Below are 21,026 nucleotides of genomic sequence, written 5' to 3'. Positions count from 1 at the left end.
CCTCAGAGGTATTATAGTCCAACTTCCTCATTTTACAGATGAGAGAACTAAGGCCCAGAAAATGTCAGTGATAGATTTGAATCTGGATCCTCTGACTCCAGAGCTAGTATGCCTTCCACTACACTCACTGCCACTTTGAAATTCTTCCAAACCTCCCAAGAACAAAGGATCCCTCTAATTTAAAAAGCTATTCACAAGTGGAGAGAGAAAAATGACATCAAATGACACAGATATGGCATTTTATGATTTGTAAAGCACTTGATAACATATATCATGTCATGTGATCCTAGAAACAACTTTATGATGTGAGTGCTACTGATAGAATGATGCCCATTTTACCCTTGAGGAAACAGGCTGAAAGAAGGTATATTCTTTGCCCAGGATCACACACCTAGTAGATGTCCGAGGTGGGATTCAAACTCAGGTCTTTCTTACTGTGTTTGTATTAAAACAGAGATTTGTTCAGTCATTTCACTTGCATCTGACTTTTTGTGACCCCATTTGGGGTTTTCTTGGCAAAGATACTGAAATGGTTTGCCATTGCCTTCTCCAGCTCATTTTACAGATGAGGAAACTGAGGCAAACAGGGTTAAGTGACTTACCCAAGGTCACATAGCTAGTAAGTATCTAAGACCAGATCTGAACTCATGAAGATGAGTCTTCCTGATTCCAAGCCCATAACATTTAAAAACAAAAATTATGGGGCAGTTAGGTGGTGCAGAGGATAGAGCACCTGTGAGGGATTGTCTAATGTTGGCTACTGCCACGTTAAGGTTGTGGCAAGATGGGGTAGGAACAAGATATTAGGAAGTAACCGGAGCTCACGCTCCCGAGGCAGGGGCTGTGCTAGGCGGAGTTGTGGTGAACTGGGATGGGAACTGGATACGGAGAAGTAACCAGAGCTCACGCTCCCGAGGCAGTGGGCAGTGCTATGTGGAGCTGTGACAAGCTGGGGAAGGAACAGGATACAAGGAAGTAGCTGGAGCACGTGCTCCTGAGGCAGGGGGCTGTGCCACGTGGGAGTGGGACGGCAGAGAACAAGTTCCCTTTGTCTAGTCCTCTCCCTAGGTGCAAGGTCAACCCCAGACGTCTCCTTCCTGACTTCTTGGGTCACGTACTTTCCCTTTGTGTAGCACTGACCCCAGACGCCTCCTCCCAGTATCTGGGCCTGACTTCTTATGTCACATACTCTCCCTTTGTCTATGCACTAACCCCAAACGTCTCCTTCCTGTATCCGGTCCTAGCCTCCTGCGTCATGTCCTCTCCGTGGTGCAGCACTACCCCAGACATCCCCTTCCGGTATCTGACCCTACAATCAATGACTAGTAGGCGGGCTGAGGAGGAGGGGCTAAGTAGGTACTTAAGGGACAGTAGTGGTCGGAGCTCGCTCTCTCTTGCTCCTGCTCTCTTGCTCTGGCTTTCCTGCTTGGCCTTGCTGTGATGGCCTCTGAATAAAGCTCGAGTGTCTGCACCTCCTGATCGGCTCGTCTCTGTGTTTATCCCAGTGGGCACCGAAGACTGGTAAGTATGACCCTGGCAGCCTGCTCCTTATAGGAGGAGAGTGCACGGCATGACCGGCACAAGCACCAGCCCTGGAGTCAGGAGGACTTGAATTCAAATCCAGCCTCAGACACATAACATTCACTAGCTGTGTGACCCTGGGCAAATCACTTAACCCCATTGCCTAGCCAAAAAAAAAAAAGGGCGAAAATTATATACCAGTGTCCTTGATGAATATAGATGAAATACTAAATACAATTTGACTTAACAGAATGCGCTAATACATTAAGCAAATTATTCATCAGAATGCACCAACATATTAAGCAAATTATTCATCATAGCTAGCATAAGCCTGATTCAAATTCACAAAAATTATCAACATAAAAATATATAATCATAAAAAACACAAAAATTATTATCAATAGATACAGAAAAAGCCTTCGATAAACTCCACAGCATTTATTCTTGACTTGAAACATATATGTGAATTTTTTTCTTCAACACAATTTAAAAGGATTTATTTTAATCAAGTCACAAAATAGTATGCAATAGAGAAATATTAGAAACATCACCATCAAAAACAGATAGAAAACATGGATACTTATGCTTACCAACTTATTTGGCATAACACTGGAGATTCTAAAATTGTCCAATTAATTTGTATTTCTAACAAGAATACTAAAAGGCTTTTTTTTGCAGAAGTAAACAATATGACATTAAAATTCTGTGGGGAAAAATGGATAACAATATCAAGGAAAATGTGGGGGGAAAGCTGGTGAATGTGGTATTGCATCCTTAATCTTTAAAAGTTACCTCATGATTTTCATGGCAGCATTATATGTAATTGATAATTGAAAAACAAACTGGAAGCAAATTCCAAGTTGAAATAAAATTCCAACAATAAGAGAATGGTAAATTGTGGTACATTAATATAACGGAATACCATAATACAATGAAGTTCAACAAATATAAGGAATATAAAGAAATCAAGAAGCACCTTTATCAAGTCATGCAAAAGGGGAAATGCATAATAGAGGATCCATTAATGAGGAAAAAATCCATACATGAGGAAAAGCAAATTAAAACATAAGTGGACAAAGACTCTTGATGGAGACAGAGGGAGAATAAAAAATTATCTTATTTTATGCATTGAAAAATAAGTTAAATGTAGTTACTAAGCAAGATTAATTAGTTGTATTAATGTTCAGTATTTTTTTTAACAAAGCATTTTAAATATTTATCAATTAGATTGTGAGCTTCTTGAGGGAAGGGACTGTCTTTTGCCTCTTTTTGTATCCCTAGTATTTAATACATAGTAGGCACCAAAAAAAATACTTATTGAATGGCTGACTTGCACTACCTACCTCACAGAAGAGATACATGAAATAACACTATACGTATAAGCCAAAGGTGTCAAATACATGATCCAAGGGCCACGCTGCAGCCCACATAATTTTTCCCTTTACATCAGTAGGCCCAGAAACCCACTACTGGCTATTCTCATTAGCTGGGTTCAAGTTGCTACCATCTAGTCTGTCTGGTTCTTGAGTTTCTGGTCCCAGGTCATCATGGGAAAGGGCTGGGATGCTTCTTCCAAATTCAACACACACACTCTTTTTCCTTTCACCTCTGCTTTCCCAAACAGCCCATCATCCTCATAGGGCTTTTAAAAAGAGAGAGATTTACATCAAACATTACTGGAGAGTGTGTAAGAGGCCACAATAAAAAGGAAAAGGGGAGAGAAGGCTTATAAATTGCAAGCTCCTTGTGATTTAATCCTAGTTCTCTTTCCCAGTACAGGAATTTAGTCTACTATTCTTAAGTCTCCTCTTTTCCCTTGCATAATCTCCTTCCAACAGGTTCTATGCTTGCAAGTTAGCTTATTTCTAGCTCCTTTGCTATGGAACTGGTTGACCAAGCTCAGTGTTAGCTTTCTTGAAGCTGCTCATCTCAACCTTTCTGTTATAGGGATAGAAATCTAAGATATGAAAAATGCAACTTTTTCCTGGAAACTATCATTTCCCAAATCACAGGATATTTCATGATAGACTATTAACTATGCACATGGAAATCTCTTCCTCTTGGTTCCTCTGGTTCCCAAACAAGAAAGAATCTTTATCTAAGTCATTAAGTCATTTTAGTCCTTCAGATTTCAGGCCTTGTTCTTTCCCCATAATCTGGAGGATCCCTGTGATTAATATACTATGATCCCTTGAAAATCTACTCATTTACTCCTCTCCTCATTTCAATTCTTGACAGAACCAGATTCTATTACCTGAATTTTCCTAGCTGAATTAATCACCATCGCTTGGTCCATGAAGTATCTTTGGGCTTGTCTTCCCGTGCTGGTTAAAGCATGATCTCAGTTCCCCGATTACACTTCTGTCTCTTCAGCTTTGCCCTGGCTCATACTCATTAGGAGAACTGAGTAGATAGATATAACTTTGAGTCAAAGTCCAATAAAAACCTTTCCATAATCAAGCAAGATTTTTCAAAAACATTTTTAATAGTAATAACATGTACAAATATAAATACAAATACAAATACCCAAGACATAGAGAGATAATATCAACACATACTTTCCCCCTTACTCCCACCTCAGTAATTGAATAGTCTTATCACCCACCACCTTTCAAAACAGCTGATAAAAGGAATTGTGGAAAAATTGTTCTAGTCATAATCCAGTGTTTTGGGACAACATGCAGGGTTATGGATGGAATGTCTTGACTTTTATGGATTTATTTCATGATGGTAGCCTTCGAGTTTGGTTACCATTAAAACCAAAGCTTTGATGTTTTTAGATATGAATCTGCAACATGGTAATGAATCAAAAAAATGAAAAATATCAGTGTCAGCAAGGATTGATCCATGCATTTTCAAGGCAGCTCTGTCCAGACTAACATTAAAGTAAAAGATAAAGTTGTTTTTGGTGCCGATGAGATAGAAATTCAATAAAATAGAAAGACATTCTGTTTTCAAAAACAGCAGAATGACCAACAAAAGGATCACTTAATTGCTGCGCTAGCTACTCCTGGGAAATTTGCAGTGTGATAAGAGCAACAAACTGCATGACCAAATCAGCTTCTCCAAAAGCCATTAAATAAAGCCTTGTCTTCTTGATTTGCTACAGTACAAAATAAGGAAGGAATTATAAATAAGACAGATAGGAAATTGATGTATAATTGACATCGTATCATACTGAGTGACATTTCAATGTTACTGTGTTGTCTGCTGAATTATGTACACTTTAAAATGCTTGATATATACTGATATTCCATTTAAGCTAATTATAGCATCTGTTGTCATTTCTACAAAAAGTTAGGTATCAGGAATTTGGTCATGAATGTGTTCCCTATTACAAATTGTCTTTATGTAAAAATTAAATAAGATTGAAGAGTATTTCAATTTCAAGCACTTTCCCCACCAATATGAAGATTGGCTGTAATTTCTTTGTCTAATTCCTTTGCTCTTAAATGTTATTTTTCCTAAATCACGTTGTTTTATTACAAAAGATTTGGTTGGTTTTTTGTTTGTTTATTTTTAATTTTTTTTTGTTTGGCGAGGCAATCGGGGTTAAGTGACTTGCCGAGGGTCACACAGCTAGTAAGTGTTAAGTGTTTGGTCTGAGACTGGATTTGAACTCAGGTCCTCCTGTGCCACTTAGCTGCCCCTGTTTGTTTGTTTTTAAAGTCTGGGTACTTCTTCACCCAACACACAATTCTCAGAAGATTATTTCATCAATTGCTGTGGCTGAAAGTGATTTATTTTATTTTTATTATAAACTTGACAAATAACAACAAAAATAACAAAAACAAATAAACATACTTGCTGTCCTAAAAAGTTTAAGAAGGCAGAACCAAACAAACCACAGACCAGGAAAATGTTTTTGTTCTATGCTCTTTCTAGGACTCTTTCTAGAGTTCTGCTATCTTTAGCTCTGTTTTGTTTCTCTTTGTTATTTAGTAGTTTTAGTCACTGTGTATACATTTCTACTTCTGATTTCATTCTAAATCACCTAATATTTGTTCACATTTCTTTGTATGCTTCATAGTTAATATTTAAAACACCATAATACTGCTTTATATTAATAACAATTTATCGAGTCATTCTTTAATTGTTGAACATTTTCAAATTTTTCCCATTACATAGAGAACAGCTATGAATACTTTTATATCAGTAGGTTCATTTTCATTTCTATGTCTTTATACTAGAGAGTTAGTGATGAAATCACTAGGGAGGAACAAGTTTTGTGACTCTTACTGCATGTTCCCAAAATATTCTCTCAAATCATCACAAGTCCGTGTTCCCAACAATACATTTGTTTTTATTTTGCTTTTCTTTTGTAAACTTCAAAAATATACACCCAATTAATTTCATTTTTCTTCCTAATATAGACTTTTAGGACCATGGATTTTTCTGAGTACCATTTTTGACTACATACCACATATTGTAATACACAATTATCTATAATGTAATTATCTTTGGCATAATCTGTATGGTTTCCATAATTTTTCTTTTACTCAGTCTTCACAGATTATTTTTAATTTCCATAAGGACCTGTACCCTTCATTCATAGAATCTTTATTAATTTTATTGCCTGGCTTATGCCTGGCATGTAAAACAGTACATTGTTTCTGCTTTTCTATATTTGCTTAGCCCATGATCCCCTTTTATAGAAGTTTAGTAAATGCTGAAAAAAAGGAATTTTTGGAATTTGGAAAGGAATTTGTTCAACCTACAGAATTCTCTCTATATATTTATCTATCATATCAACTTTAGCTCTGTGATTTCTTATCTTTTTGATAGATTTATCATATACTGATAAAGAAGTTTTGAAATCTCTATGTACAATCATGTAAATATATTTCTTCCTGCAAGACTGTTGGGTTTTTCTTTGTGAAGTGTGCAGCAGAATTATTAGGGGAATATATGTATATGTACTTACATATATTTAAGATTGTTACATCCCACTTCATCATTTATAAGAATTTCCAGGACAGTATATTAGATTAACTTTTTAAAAATTACTTTCCAGTTTGAATTTAATTTTGATCAATATCATTATTGTCACTTGTACTTTTCATGATTTGCCAGCAGCGTGGTAAATTTTAGACTAGCCTTCCATTTTAAATCTATATATGTGAATTAAATGTTTCCCATAAGCATGTTGTTGTTGTTTAATAACATTGTGTGACTATTTTGTACTTTATTTGGGGAGTTTGGCCAATTTGTGTTCAGTTATAGTTCTTAGGTTTGTTTTGGCAAAGAGATGTGGAGTGAAGTAGTGTAGGGTGTTAGTCTTGGGAGTCAGGAAGCCCTTGGTTTAAATCCTGACTCAGACACTTATTAGCTCTAGCTATGTGACCATAAACAAGCTACTTAATTCAGCTACTTACTTCATGATAAGCACTTAAATATTTATTGAATTAAGTTTCTTGCAGTTTGCTGAATTATTAAATTTAGTCATAGTAAGTACTTAACTTCTCTGAGACTTAGGTAACTCTCTAAGACAATTTTGTAAGTTATAAAAAGGTTATAAAATGGATGAAGAATTTACAGATCCTTGATACATTGAACTCTTTTTCTGACCCATTCAGAAGAAAACATAAAACTTCCTAATCTCATTTCTATTAATCCAAACTGAACAGAAGAACTCTAAAAGTTTTGTTGTTGTTGGACTTAGATTAGTAACTATGACAGTTACTTTAACTTGGATTTCCCTTTTATCAAAGACAGGAGCCTTGATTTGGGATTATCCTTTACTTTAATAGTCAGGCTTTTTCTCTGTTTTTCTGACATTCTTCTGAAACCTTCAGTGACTCAATCAATATAATGTTCTAAGGGGTCTCACATTTTGTCATCACCTTTTGTATCTTGTTTGTTTTAAAGCATGTATCTTAAGGGTGACCTGTTGGCTTTTTGAAGAACTGCTCAAAGACAGAGCTATTTTTTGAAGTATATTTGCTTCTCAAATATCCATATACTTTCTTCATATAAAACATGTTTCATGTTTTCATTGGATTCATGGCTTATGTATCTTAATTTTGTAAATGATGGGCTCCACTTCCCTCATTATTAGCTTTTTCTTCCTGAAAAGTCTACTCTGATGCTAATTATTATTTCTGGGTCAATGATTTCTTCACTTCTTATGACATTGGATAGTATTTTTCCCTATCATTATAATGTTGTAGTTTAAATATGATGTGTCTAGACTTGTTAAAGATTTTATCTTTTTTTAAGTGTCCTTTTTATTCTATTTGTATTTAGCTAGTTATTTTCACCAATTCTGAAAATATTCTTTGACAATTTCAATCAATCAACAAGCATTTATTCAGTATCCACTATGTGCCAGGCACTGTGGTAGGTGATAGGGATACAAAAATAAAAGAAACAGTCCCTGCCTTTAGAGAGTTTACATTCTATCGGGGGAGACATATACATAAAAATAAATACAAAATACATACAAAACCAATACAAGGTAATTTCAAGGGCAAGCACTAGCAGCTGAGGAGAACATAAAGGCCTCACATAGATGGTGCTGTTTAAGCTGAGCTTTAAGCTTTAGGGATGTGAAATGGAAGTGAGAAGGGAGTGCATTCTAAGCATGAGAGGCTATCTATGAAAAGGCACAGAGACAGGAGATTAAAAAAATATATACATATGAGGAACAGTATGAATGCCGGTTTAACTAGCCCACAGAGCACATAAAGGGTAGTAGTATATAATAAAGATGGAAAGGTAGGCTGGAAATGAGTTGTGAAGGACTTTAAATCTCAAACGGAGTACTTTATATTTGCTCCTGCAAATAATAGGGAACCATAGGAGTTTATTGAATAGGGGACTATTATAGTTAGACCTGTGCTTTAGAAAAATCACTTTGGTAGCTGAGTAAAGGATGTATTAGAGAAGAAAGACTAGAGGCAGGAAGCCCAATTAGACTACTGCAATAATTCACATAAGAAGTGTACTCTTTAAAATAGTGGCCCTGTGAGTGAAGAGAAGATGGATGTGAGAGAAGCTGTGGACGTACAAACAAATAAGGCTTGGCAACTGCTCCAATGCGGAGGGTGAGGAAAAATAAGGAGAATGATTCTAAGGTTGTGAACCTGGTTCCCTAGAAGGATGATGGTGTCTTTGGCACAAATGGGAAAGTTAGGAAGAGCTGTGGATTTGGGGTGGGATGGGAATGGGGGATAACGAATTCTGTTCTGGAAATGTTGAGTTTGATATGCCTACATTATTCAATTAATAGGAAATTTCCTGAAATGTAGTATCCAGAGTCTTTTGTTTTTCTAAGTTCTCTGAGGTGTCAGTAATATTCAGATTCTACATTGTGACATAAGTCAGGTCTGTTGCTTGGATGTGTTTTCCAATAGTTTGGATAATTCCATGAGCCTGGATTTCCAATTTCTGTATTTGATGTAATTCCATTTTCCACTGAAATAAGTCTACTGTTAGCTGCTATAGATTTCTGAGATTTTTTACTATTTTTTCCATCTACTCTTATTTTTTATATCTCTCAATTCTTATTTAATTTCTTACTTCCTTCAAATTCTTTTATTTGATTAGGTGGTTTTCTTAGCATTGCCAATGTTTACTCACCTCAAGACATCTCATGGAATAACTTTGAATGGTTTCTTTTCCTATTTCCATTGCTTCTGGCATTTTAGTCAATTCACATGTGCAACAGTATTTTTAAAATACATTAACACTCTTTTTTCTATTTTGCTCATTTTAAATTTGGTTGCTTTAAATTTTTTTTGGTATGAATTTTTAGCCAGTTTTCATGATGGTTCCCTTCAGTCTTCTCTGCACAACATCTTGGATCAATATCTCATGATTTCTATTTTTAATATAAAATCATTTTTGTCCTTTTAAAGAAAACTAGAAGTTCATTGGGCTTTACTAGAAAATTTATAGAAGCACACTTTCCACTGAGTCTTGTATAACGTTAGTTCTAAGAAAAACAATTTATTTAAAGTAAAAAAGCTAACTTCTTTTGGTTTCAACTCTTGTTAGGTATTCATACATCACTAGTATTTTATCATGAAAAGTAATGCAAAAATATTTAGGAGCAGCTTTATAAAAACATAAAATTGGTAATTTAACAAAACTCATACATAAAAATGATTAATATCTTAAAATTTTGTTGGTTGAATTAATTATTGGCAAATTGATCATGAATTTCTTTTTAATATAAGCTCCCTTGTAGGCAACAGGGTATATGTATGTGTATATATATATATATACATATGTATATATACATATATGAGGAAAGAAAGTACATGGTGGAGAGAGGATCAGGAAATGTGAATAAAAGCATATTTTTCATTAAAACACACCAAACACAATCACACATAATGATAAACTATGACATCATGACCATAGGGAATGAAGGCTACATCTAAAAGAAGGCTACAACATTTACTAAATTCCCAGAATTATTTTCCATTGTGAACTCTTTGATGTCTAATCAGGGCTGAACTATGTCTAAATGCATTTCCACAATGAATACATTTATAGGGCTTCTCTCCAGTATGAATTCTCTGATGTCGAGTAAGATTTGCATGCAGGCTGAAGGCTTTCCCACATTCATTACATTCAAAGGGCTTCTCTCCAGTATGAGTTATATGATGTTGAATAAGATATGAACTTCGAATAAAAGCTTTTCCACATTCATTACATTCATAAGGTTTTTCTCCAGTGTGAATCTTCTGATGTTTAGTCAAAGATGACCTATCACAAAATGCTTTCCCACATTCACTACATGCATATGGTCTCTCTCCAGTATGGATTCTCTGATGTTGGGTACAGTCTGTACTTTGACGGAAGGTTTTCCCACATTCATTACATTCATAAGGCTTCTCTCCTGTATGAATTCTCTTATGTTGAGTAAGGTGTCCACGAAGTCTGAAGGCTTTTCCACATTCATTACACTTATATGGTTTTTCTCCAGTATGGACTCTCTGATGTTGCCTAAGGAGTGCACCCTTACTAAATGCTTTCCCACAATCATTACATTTATAGGGTTTCTCACCAGTATGGACTCTCTGATGTTGAGTAAGGAGTGCACCCCTACTGAAAGCTTTCCCACATTCATTACATTCATAAGGTTTCTCTCCAGTATGAATCCTCTGATGTTTGGTCAAGGATGACCTATCACAAAATGCCTTCCCACATTCATTACATTCATAGGGCTTCTCTCCAGTATGAATCCTCTGATGTTGAGTTAGGTGTTTACTCTGACTGAAGGTTTTCCCACAATTATTACATTTATAGGGTTTCTCTCCAGTATGAATTCTCTTATGTTGTGTAAGATTTCCACGAAGTCTGAAGGCTTTTCCACACTCATGACATTCATAGGGTTTTTCTCCAGTATGGACTCTCTGATGCTGCATAAGTAGTGTACCTTTACTGAAAGCTTTCCCACAATTATTACATTTATACGGTTTTTCTCCTGTATGGATTCTTTTATGTTGAGTAAGGTTTCCTCTAAGTCTGAAGGCTTTCCCACATTCATTACATTCATAGGGTTTCTCTCCAGTATGGATTCTCTGATGCTGCATGAGGAGGGCACTATTACTGAAAACTTTCCCACAATCATTACATTTATAGGGTTTCTCTCCAGTATGGATTCTCTTATGTTGCAGTAGAAGTGCAGCCCTATGGAAAGCCTTTTCACATTCATTACATTCATAGATTTTTTCTCCAGGATGAATTCTCTTATGTTGAGTAAGGTGTCCATGTAGTCTGAAGGCTTTCCCACATTCATTACACTTATAGGGTTTCTCTCCAGTATGAATCCTTCTGTGTTGAGTAAGGTTTCCACGAAGTCTGAAAGCTTTTCCACAATCATTACATTTATAAGGTTTCTCTCCTGTATGGATTCTTTGATGCTGTCTAAGTAGGGCACCCTTATTAAAAACTTTTCCACATTCATTACACTCATATGGTTTCTTCCCTACACACATTTTCTGATGTCCAATTAGATGCAAATTACACCTGAAAGTTTTTCCAAATACATCACATTCAAGGTCTCTCTCTCCTGTAGGAACTCTCTGTTCTGTAACAAGGATTGAATTCAGACTAAATTCATAACACTCAGGATCTATCTTCCCAAGAAAAATTTTCTTTGGGGAAACTGTAACTTGCCTCAGATAGTCTTCTTTATAATTTAGCTGCTTTCCAAAATGATCATCAGACTTCCAGGTTTCTCCTAATTTAGAGTACCAGATACCATCCTTTGTGAATCTTTCCATTGCCTCTTGAGATGTTCCTTCTTCAGAAATGCCCTGTATGGGAACTGGATCCTTGGTTTCAGGCCTGGTCCCCCAGTCTGAAAGAAAGAAAGAAAAAATGCGACTGTGCCCTATTGCTCATTCTGGAAGATATGAAACTAGCATGCTTGAAGAAATGAAACTACTAACATTAAGAATAGGAAAGGGAAATAATAATGAACATAAAAAAGTGGCTTTGAATACTTTCAAATAAGACCTCGCAACTGGTGAGAGAATGAGAAGGATAGATAAAAATTAATTAGAAGAGAACATTGGTAGTTGGAGACATACATATTTATTGTGCAAGGACAGCATAGTCAATTAAGTCAATCAAGGAAGATCAAATTAAGAAGGGTTGTCTGTTGGAATAGCCTAAATAGAGGGGATATAGGCAAAAGTAAAGAGCAGGATACTAGGAGGCAGGCAATCTGGGAAGTCCACAGCTTCATCATCCCATGCCATTATTGTAATGGCACCCTTTCAATTTATTATACACACTGCTACCAAAGAAATCCTTTTCAGCAACAATTTCACGTCTGTGACAATACCCCTACAGTACAAACTCTCCTGTTCTCCCTAATTATAATCAGGGACCATCTGTAGCCACAATGATACCATCTTTACCTATATCTACCTCTATTGTTACTTCCTACACATTGCTATAGGTTCCTGGTTGTCTTCATTCAGCAGGAGTTTAAAGGGTTTAGAGGGCAAAATATTGGTATCCCATTATCTATATCACCTCTACATTCTATTCACTTAATCTCTAGTTTTACTCTCCTGAGATTACTAGATCTATTCTGACTGCTGAGACTTATTTTAACCATTCACACCTGACTTCCTCTATTTTATTTCTAATTCCCAAATTCCCAGACCTTTGGCCAGCCTTAGACCTTTGACAAGTGTGGAGCTACAAAAGCAGTTTCCTATTATAAGAGGAGGTTTTAAAAGGTTAAAAGGTAGTATTCTATTGACTAAAATTCTATAGGGGAGATCAGTCCTGTAGGTATGAGAAGCTGTGAAAAATGAAATTCTGAAAGACATAAAGGAAGGAATTACAATAAAGAATTACAGTAAGGAGAAAAAACAAGCTTTATTTGAAGAGATGTGGAATTCATCAACCAACTCAGATTTTTTTTTAAGCTAGGAGCAGAAGACGGAAGCAACAACAGGTAACAAGACAAACACAAAAGTGAAACGGGGTACTATCAGGTCAGAAATTCTAAAACCAAAAATTAATTCAAGCTGGTGAAGAAAACTGAGGACAATAAAAAGGGTTTTTTTTAAAAATCTGTTTTGTTTTGTTTTGTTTTAAGCTAGATTGGATCAAAGATAAGAGGACGTTGGAGTAGGATAGTTAACAGACGACTGCTCAATTTTTATTTTGCCTCTACTTTTTTCTGCCAAAAAGAATGACCTTGGGACTGGAAAGAATGAAAATGGCTAATAGGAAATGATACAGGATATAACTGAAGGATAAAGAGCATCTAGCTTTCCTTGATAAATTCAAGTCACCTAGCTCAAATGAACTACAACCTTAAGCACTGAAAGAATTGGCCAAAGTAATTGCTGAGCCACTGTTGTAGAAAATGAGAGGTATGTCAAGACCAGAGAAGAATAAATGTTACACTAATTTTCAAAAAAGAGAAGAGAATGAAGTCTGTAAAATACAGTACCTTAAAAATTTTAGTGCAGTTTTAAACTGTTAAATCTTAAAACAAATTACTTTTGGGATTGAGTTAACTTTGATTTCTTGGCAAAATTCAAGAAAGCATTATTAAAGATCTGGTGTGTGAATATCTAGAAATAGAAGCAATGTTCACAAATAACCAGCATGACTTAATCATGAATAGATCGGGGGCAGTGAGGTGATGCAGTGGATAGAGCTCTGGTCTTGGAGTCAGGAGGTCCTGAGTTCAAATCTGGCCTCAGACACTTGACACTTACCATTTGTGTGACCCTGGGCAAGTCACTTAACCTCGACTACCTCACCAAAAAGAAAAAAATAGTCAAGAATAGATCATACAATCTAACCTTATTTCCTTTCTTGACAGAGTCACTAAACTACTACGTCATGGAAATGCTGTAGACAGGATTTATACAGAATCTGGCAAAGCATTTAATAAAATCTCCCATGTTTCTTTTGTAGAAAACATGGAGAGATTTAGGTGAGACAGTACCATTAGATATATTTGGAACTAGAGGCCTGGCTATACCCACAAAATGATCATTAATGTTTGAAAGACAGTATCTAATGTAGTACTTCAGAAGTCTATGCTTGACTTCGTGTTGCTTAATTAAAATATGCTTTTAATCCATGTTTGACAAAAATTTTAAACAACACAAAGTCAAGCATAGAGCTAGGGGATCCCACCAATTAAATAACTGAGGTTAATGTGGAATTGAACTGAAGGTAAATCTAGCCTCAATCACTTACTAGTTGTGTGACTCTGGGCAAGTCACTTAACCTCAGTTTCCTCATCTGTAAAATGGAGATAATAACAGCACCTACCTTGCTGGGTTGTTGTGAGATCAGATAATTGAAAAGTACTTACTATGGTACATGCACATAGTAAATGCTATATAAATGTTAGCTATTACTATTATTTCTTGTGATTTCAAACCAATGACCCAAACCTTTTATTATATGCTCTTATCACCAGTGTTCCTATTAATACTGTGATGAACAATTCTGAAAGATGCCACAAAACCATGCCTAAGAACTGCATACTCTGTCCATATTTCTTATATTTAGTAATAGCTTTTATTTCCTATATTTAGTAGTAGCTGTGATCTAGCCTAACTACCTTTGATTTTACTTCTTTATTTTCTGTTACTGACTGAAAATTGTAATCAGAGTTTGGTTGGTAAAAGAGTAAACTCTGTCAGTCTAATAGTTCTTCCCAAAATTGTTTGCATAAACTATAAAAAAGTATCTTTAGCAGGCATAAAGTTAAAAGACATAATGAAGTTTGTTTCTTTCAAATGCCTAACAAACTCCTAACTTTCTACTCACTGTACTCAAATGTTTAAAACTCTTCAGGGACCAAATTTCTGTATTACTCTCATTTTCAAAATAAAAGTTTTCTTTGACTCCTTCAGCATACTGATCTTTCCTATCCCTGAACTTCACGCCTCCTTGTTATAATTACTTATTTATATTTTTTACTCCATTTACTAGTTACCATCATCTCTACCCCAAACTGTGGTCCTTTCCCTTCTTTGCTCTTCTTTTTCCTCAATATAGTTAACTATCCATTTTATTGTCAGGATTTCTTCACCAACTTCAGCTCATTATGAGTTATAACACACTTGACACCATTCTTTCAGGACCAAGCCATGCTTCTGTATTCATCCTCCATTACCTGCTTTTGCTTCCACCTTCTGTACATCTTTAAAATATCCAAATTAGTTGATGAGTGTCCTGTGTATCCACATTAGTTTCTATAAATGACTCCCACCTTTCTTCCTCATTGAATTGTCTTTCTTTGTGTCTTCAGGTGGAGTCAGTCTTTCAGTACACGTTATCTTGGACAGAAACTGCAGATGGACAATGAACTGGGTCCAGAATTGAATAGGAGGAAGACAGCAAGCTGGATTGCATTTGGGGAAATTGTGCTTCAACAATTCCAAGGTGTTCCTGACACCGAAACACATAATTTAATACCAATAGTCACCCAATGGGACTGTATGGCTAGAAATAACAGAATACCACAATCTCTAAAGAATCTAAATTTGGGGTGACACCCAGGGCAATGGGTATAAGTAAGTATATGAAAGCATACTGCCAATGAGGAATTACATACAAGAAGTGGCATAAAAGATTTCCAGAGATACAAGTTAGAACATTAGGCAGGTCAGTCACATTTCAAAAACAACTGAAGGATAGACTGAGTGCCGCACTGTTATTCACATAACAGAAAAAAAACCCTGGAGGTCTAGTTTGTTGATTAGCCTTCTATGAAGGAATCTATAGATTCAAAGCCATTGAAGTACTAATCTAAGTAATTTAAATAAAAGGCAGAGGAATATTGGGATATAATAAAGGGTTCAAGGGAGTGTGCCATATTTGGTTATGTTATGTTAGGTACATTCATTCATTCAATAAGCATGTACCAAGTATCCTACTTTGTGCAGAGCATTGTGGTAGGTGTTAGGGGAGAAAGAAACTTTCAGTAACAGCAAATTTCTGCCCTCATGGAGCTTACAGTCTACTAGAAGAACAAAAATTAAAATATATTTCAAAACAAGGTACAGCAGAATCATAAAACAAAGTGCTATACAAGATCTGAAGAAGAAAGTTAATAACCAGGAAAATCTGTGAATTCTTCAAGAAGGTGACAAAAAACAATAAAGATCCATGTGATATTCTCTAATCTAAATTTATAGTAGGTTATGTCATGATGTTATGCCATATTATGCATCAGCGAAATCAGTTAGCTATGGAAGGAAAGTCCTAGAAAATTCTCGTAAGATGTAGAATGTAGACAGTCAGTGATGGAGATAAGAGAGATAAAATGGGGTGCTCATGGAGCTTAAAGCTTATATAGACAGGGAACTTGTGAAGTTGAGATTATTCCTGAACTCACTAGTCAACAAAATGAATAAGGCTGTTCATTTTTTTTTTTAATTTTCTGAGGGTCCAAGCTACTCTACAACTTTGGGGCCATGACTAGAGAGGGAGAAATAGGTTATACTTTTTTCTTGAGTGAAGTCTGAAAGATAGTATCATGAAGGAGGCTGAATATGATAGGCAAAGGGGAAGGGCCTTCCAGGCAGGGCAAATCCTTTTTTGATATTTTGAATCTTATGCCATAATAAATTCCATGTAGAAGAAAAACCATGAATATAAAATCACACCTTTAAAAATTAGAGGAGAATTAAAGGTTATATATTTCTCAGTTATAGTTGAGAGGAATTCATAATCATATATATATGGCAGTGTAACTGTGGATAGAGAGCTAGACTTGGAATCAGGATGACCTAAGTTCAAATCCTGCTTCTGACACCTACTAGCTATGTAACTATAAGCAAATCACTTACCCTCTCTGAGCCTCAGATAAAATGGGGATAATACATTTATAGCACTTGCCTTACTGGGTTGTTGTGAGGTTCAAAGTTTGTGCACAAATAAAATCAATGCAGCCTGAATCAGAAAAAAAAAAGATATAGATTGGGAAAATATTTTCATTAAGTAATTCATTCAAGTTGTACATAATAGATTTGCAGTTTCATATGCAAATAAATAAATAAATAATTTTAGAAAGTAATTATAATAAAAGCCTAATACCTAAAATCTATAGAGAACTGACAGAAATATACAAAGTTAAGAGTCACTACCCAATAAGGACAGAAACATGTCATGTCAAAGGACATGAATAAACATTTTGGTGGTGAGGGGGGAAGAAAAAGAAATATAAACTATCAATCATCACCTGAAAATATTCTCTAAATCACTATAAAAAATAATCAAAGAAATGAAAATCAAAACCTACCTGCTACAGAATATTACTTATACTATCAGCCTCAGTTTGAAGCATATGTTGGTTTTGCTAAACTGTTTTTATCTTTTTTTTCTATTCTTTCTTACAAGGGATGGTTCATTGGATAAAGGAGGGAAGAGACATCTATTTAGAAATGAAATTAATGTAAAAATTGATACCAATAAAAGTTTTTAAGTAGTAGAAAAAATGAAAACTACACTGAATTATTACTTCACATCTATCAAGTTAACAAACTTGATAGATACTAAAAACAGGAAAATTCATTTTTGAAATGGAAAGATAAGCACTTCAATTCTTGGATTATAGAGTTATAAGCTAGTTCAGCAATTCCGTGAATCAATTTTTAATTTTGCAAAAAGAAAAACTCTTCATAGATCACAAATTACAGACTTAGAACTGGAGGGGACCTCACCAGTCATATAGTACCCATACCCTTTGACCCAAAGATTCTACTACTGGGACTATATTCTAAGGAAGTTATTGACAATTAAAAACAAAAGTACCCTACAGGCATGAAAATGTTCATAGCAGCATTATCTGTGACAACCAAAAGCTAGAAACAAAATATGTGTCTAATGAATGGGGAATACCTTAACAAATTATATTAGAAGAATGTAATACTAGTATTTTACCAGATCATTAAGAATGACAAATGTGAAGGATTCAGAGAAATATAGAAAGAATTACGTAAAGTGATAAGGAATGAAAAAAGCAGAGTAAAAAAACCAATATACACAATGACTACGACAATTGTAAATACATGCAACATGAATAGGAGACAAAATTCTGCTCAATTATGACAGGCAATGTTAATATCCTACCATCAAATTTAAAGGACACATACTCCCCTCCCCCCCAACCCTTTTTGATACTTATCCATAAACTAATTGTTTTTCAGAAAGTGTACTTTATAAAAGTAGCTGTTATAAAGGTAGTTTTGGAGTTTATGGGTAAGTGTATGCGGTATCAAAACAAAATGTACCAATATTTTTCTGTTTTGAAAGATGAGTAGGAATTCAAAAAGCAAATTGGGTGGAGGGCAGACACTCCAAGCACAGGGAGCAGCCTGAACAAAAGCATGGAGGCGGGAGGGCATATGGCATGTTTGGGAAGTAGAGAGCAAACTTGTTTGCTTGGAACACAGAACACATAGAAATAATCTGAGCTGAGGATGGAAAAACAGGGTGGTGTCAGAATGTGGAAGGTCTTAAATATCAGGCAAAAGAATTTAAATTTTTTTCAGAAGACAAATGGGTGCCACTGAATATTTTTGAGCAAAGGAGTGAAATAATCAAAAATTTATTCTGAAAGGCATGTGAAGGATTGATTGAAGAGGTAAAGAGTAGAGACAGAAGACCTGGTGAAGATCACTGAAATAGGTAAGTAGAAATGAGGACCTTCACAAAGATGATAGTATTGGGAACAGGGAGGAGGGGTGGAAGCAAGAGATATTGTGAAGACTGTAATTGTAGCACTTAATAATAAATTGGATATGAAAAGTAAGTGAGAAGACAAAGGCAGTAGTACAACAAATAAAACAGTGAAATCAGAAAGAGAAGCAGATTTTGGGAGAAAGACAGTAAGTCTAGTTTTTGAAATGGTAAGGGAACATCTAGAAAATGCATAAGATTCTAAAGGGCGTTAGTTCAGGAGGAAATGAATTCAGACTAGTATGAGATATTCAAGCAGAAAGGCAGGTGGGTAGGTGGAAGGTAAGCCTGGTGCACTACAAAGCCCAGAGATGAGGGTGTTAGCTATCACCAAACAAAGCAGCACCGAGGCCATCAGAAGGAATGAGCTTTCAGGAGGAGAGATTATAGAGAGAAAAAAGATGAGTGCTGAGGATAGTCTTTAATAACACCTGTAATTAGAGAGCAGTTCCAGGAGGATGACAATAAGGGAGAGAAACTGTTTTGTAAAAGGTTAAAAAGAAAATCAGGATATTGTGCAGCATCACCTAAGTAAGGGAAAGTTAAAAGAGCATCAAGAAAGGATGATCAATACTCTCAAAGAGAAGGTTGAAAAAGGGAAAGGCTATAAGGTTCAACCAGAAAGATGTGAGAGGTGACATCCAAAGAACTATTTTTGTAAAATTTTGAGGGGCAAGGTTAGGGGAGGGAGAAGAAACAGAAACTAGACTGCAATGAAGAAAATTAGAGCAGTGGGTACTAAGTACGAGTTTGAGAAATTTGTCAATGAAAGGAATGAGAAAATGGAAGGGACTATGAACACGGAAAGACACAAACCACAATCACTACTAGGTTGTTTAATAAATGTTTATTAAATTGAATTAAATTGAATGCTAGCGACAAAGGGAATAATCAAAAGATTCAGGCTCAGGGAGAGGATACTGGGAATTGGATCCAGAGCTGATTAAATAAATAGCTTTCAAGATCACAGAATCAAAATTCTCAATGTATTCGCTGATGTTTTTATAGACATGGCCTTTGAAGTACTCTACGAAACACCAGAAAAATAAACCCCTCTACAGTATCCCAAACAAGTGGTTGTGAAGCCTTTACTTGAAGATTTCCTGTGAGAGGAAACTTACACCTGCTGGGTCTATCCACTCTACTTTAGGACAATTATTAGGAAGTTTCTTCCTTACATAAAACATAAATCTACTTCCCCACACCCTCCATTCACGGCTCTACTTTGCCCTCTATGGTTCACCAGAACAAGTCCAATCCTCTTCCCACAAACAGCCATTCATCCTCTAAAACAGCTATCATGTACTGCCTAACTCCTCAAATCTTCTGGGCTAAACACCCAGTTTCTTTAACCAACCTCAAGGTTTCTTAACCACAGTCTTGGTTGTCTTCCTATGGATGTTTTTCAGTGCAGTTCTTAAATGTGGTATACAGAACCGAACACGATACTCCAGGTCTGGTCCGCCAGAGGAAGACTATAAAGGGACCTTCCCTAATCTTGGTCATTATGCCACTCTTAATATAAGCTTTTTCTAGCTGCCACATCACATGGTTGACTCAGATGGAGGTTACGGTGTACTAAAACATGCAGATCTTTTTCATGTGAACTGGTAAGGAGCCATACTGTCCCCATCCTGTACTTGTGAGGTTGATCTTTTTAAGTGTTAAGACCTTACACTAGTCCCTATTAAATTGTGCCACAATGTGAAATTTCAGCAAAATGTTCTAGCCTGTCAAGCAAGGTCTTTTCAGACTCAGAATCTGTCATCTGACTTGTCAGTTTTTCCTTCTCAATTTTGTGTCATCTTTGTTCATGGTTCTTTAGAGATGATAAGGGATACCTATGTCCTTCAAACTGGAGAGGTGTACAAAAGGAAGAAAATGTATGATTAACATAATATTCAAATAGGTTAAAGACTATTATGTAGAACAAGGCAACACGTTCTGGTTTTTTCCCTCCAAAAGGCAGAGCTAGGATGAATGAATAGCAAGAATCTATCAAAAGGCAAATTTCAGATGAATCTAAAAAAGAATTCATTAAAAATTACAACTGGTACACTGGAAAGGGCACTGACTTTGGAGTTAGCAGACCCCAGGTTTCAAATCCCACATCTGCTCACTCTATCTGTGCAGCCTTGGGTAAATCACTTAATCTACCTGAACCTCATTTCTCATTTGTAAAATAAGGGGGTTGATTAAGTGCCACTAACATATCCCCTATAGCTTTATGATCTATAATCCTTCCAAAATGTAACAGGCTACTTCAGAAAGTCAAGAAATTCCTGTCTCTGGAAATGTTCAAGTAGAGGCTTCAT

At 35.7% G+C, this 21,026-nt stretch overlaps 1 pseudogene; it reads right to left on the bottom strand.

Annotated features, from left to right (window-relative positions):
• LOC114047270 overlaps window positions 1–21,026 on the bottom strand; it is a 71,802-nt pseudogene that overhangs the window by 38,496 nt on the left and 12,280 nt on the right.

The sequence above is a fragment of the Vombatus ursinus genome, unplaced genomic scaffold (assembly GCF_900497805.2).
Source record: "Vombatus ursinus unplaced genomic scaffold, bare-nosed wombat genome assembly UNPS02014786.1, whole genome shotgun sequence".
In the NCBI taxonomy this organism is placed as follows: domain Eukaryota; kingdom Metazoa; phylum Chordata; class Mammalia; order Diprotodontia; family Vombatidae; genus Vombatus; species Vombatus ursinus.
Note: the sequence above shows the minus strand (reverse complement) of the source record. Positions and strands in the feature narration are given on the sequence as shown.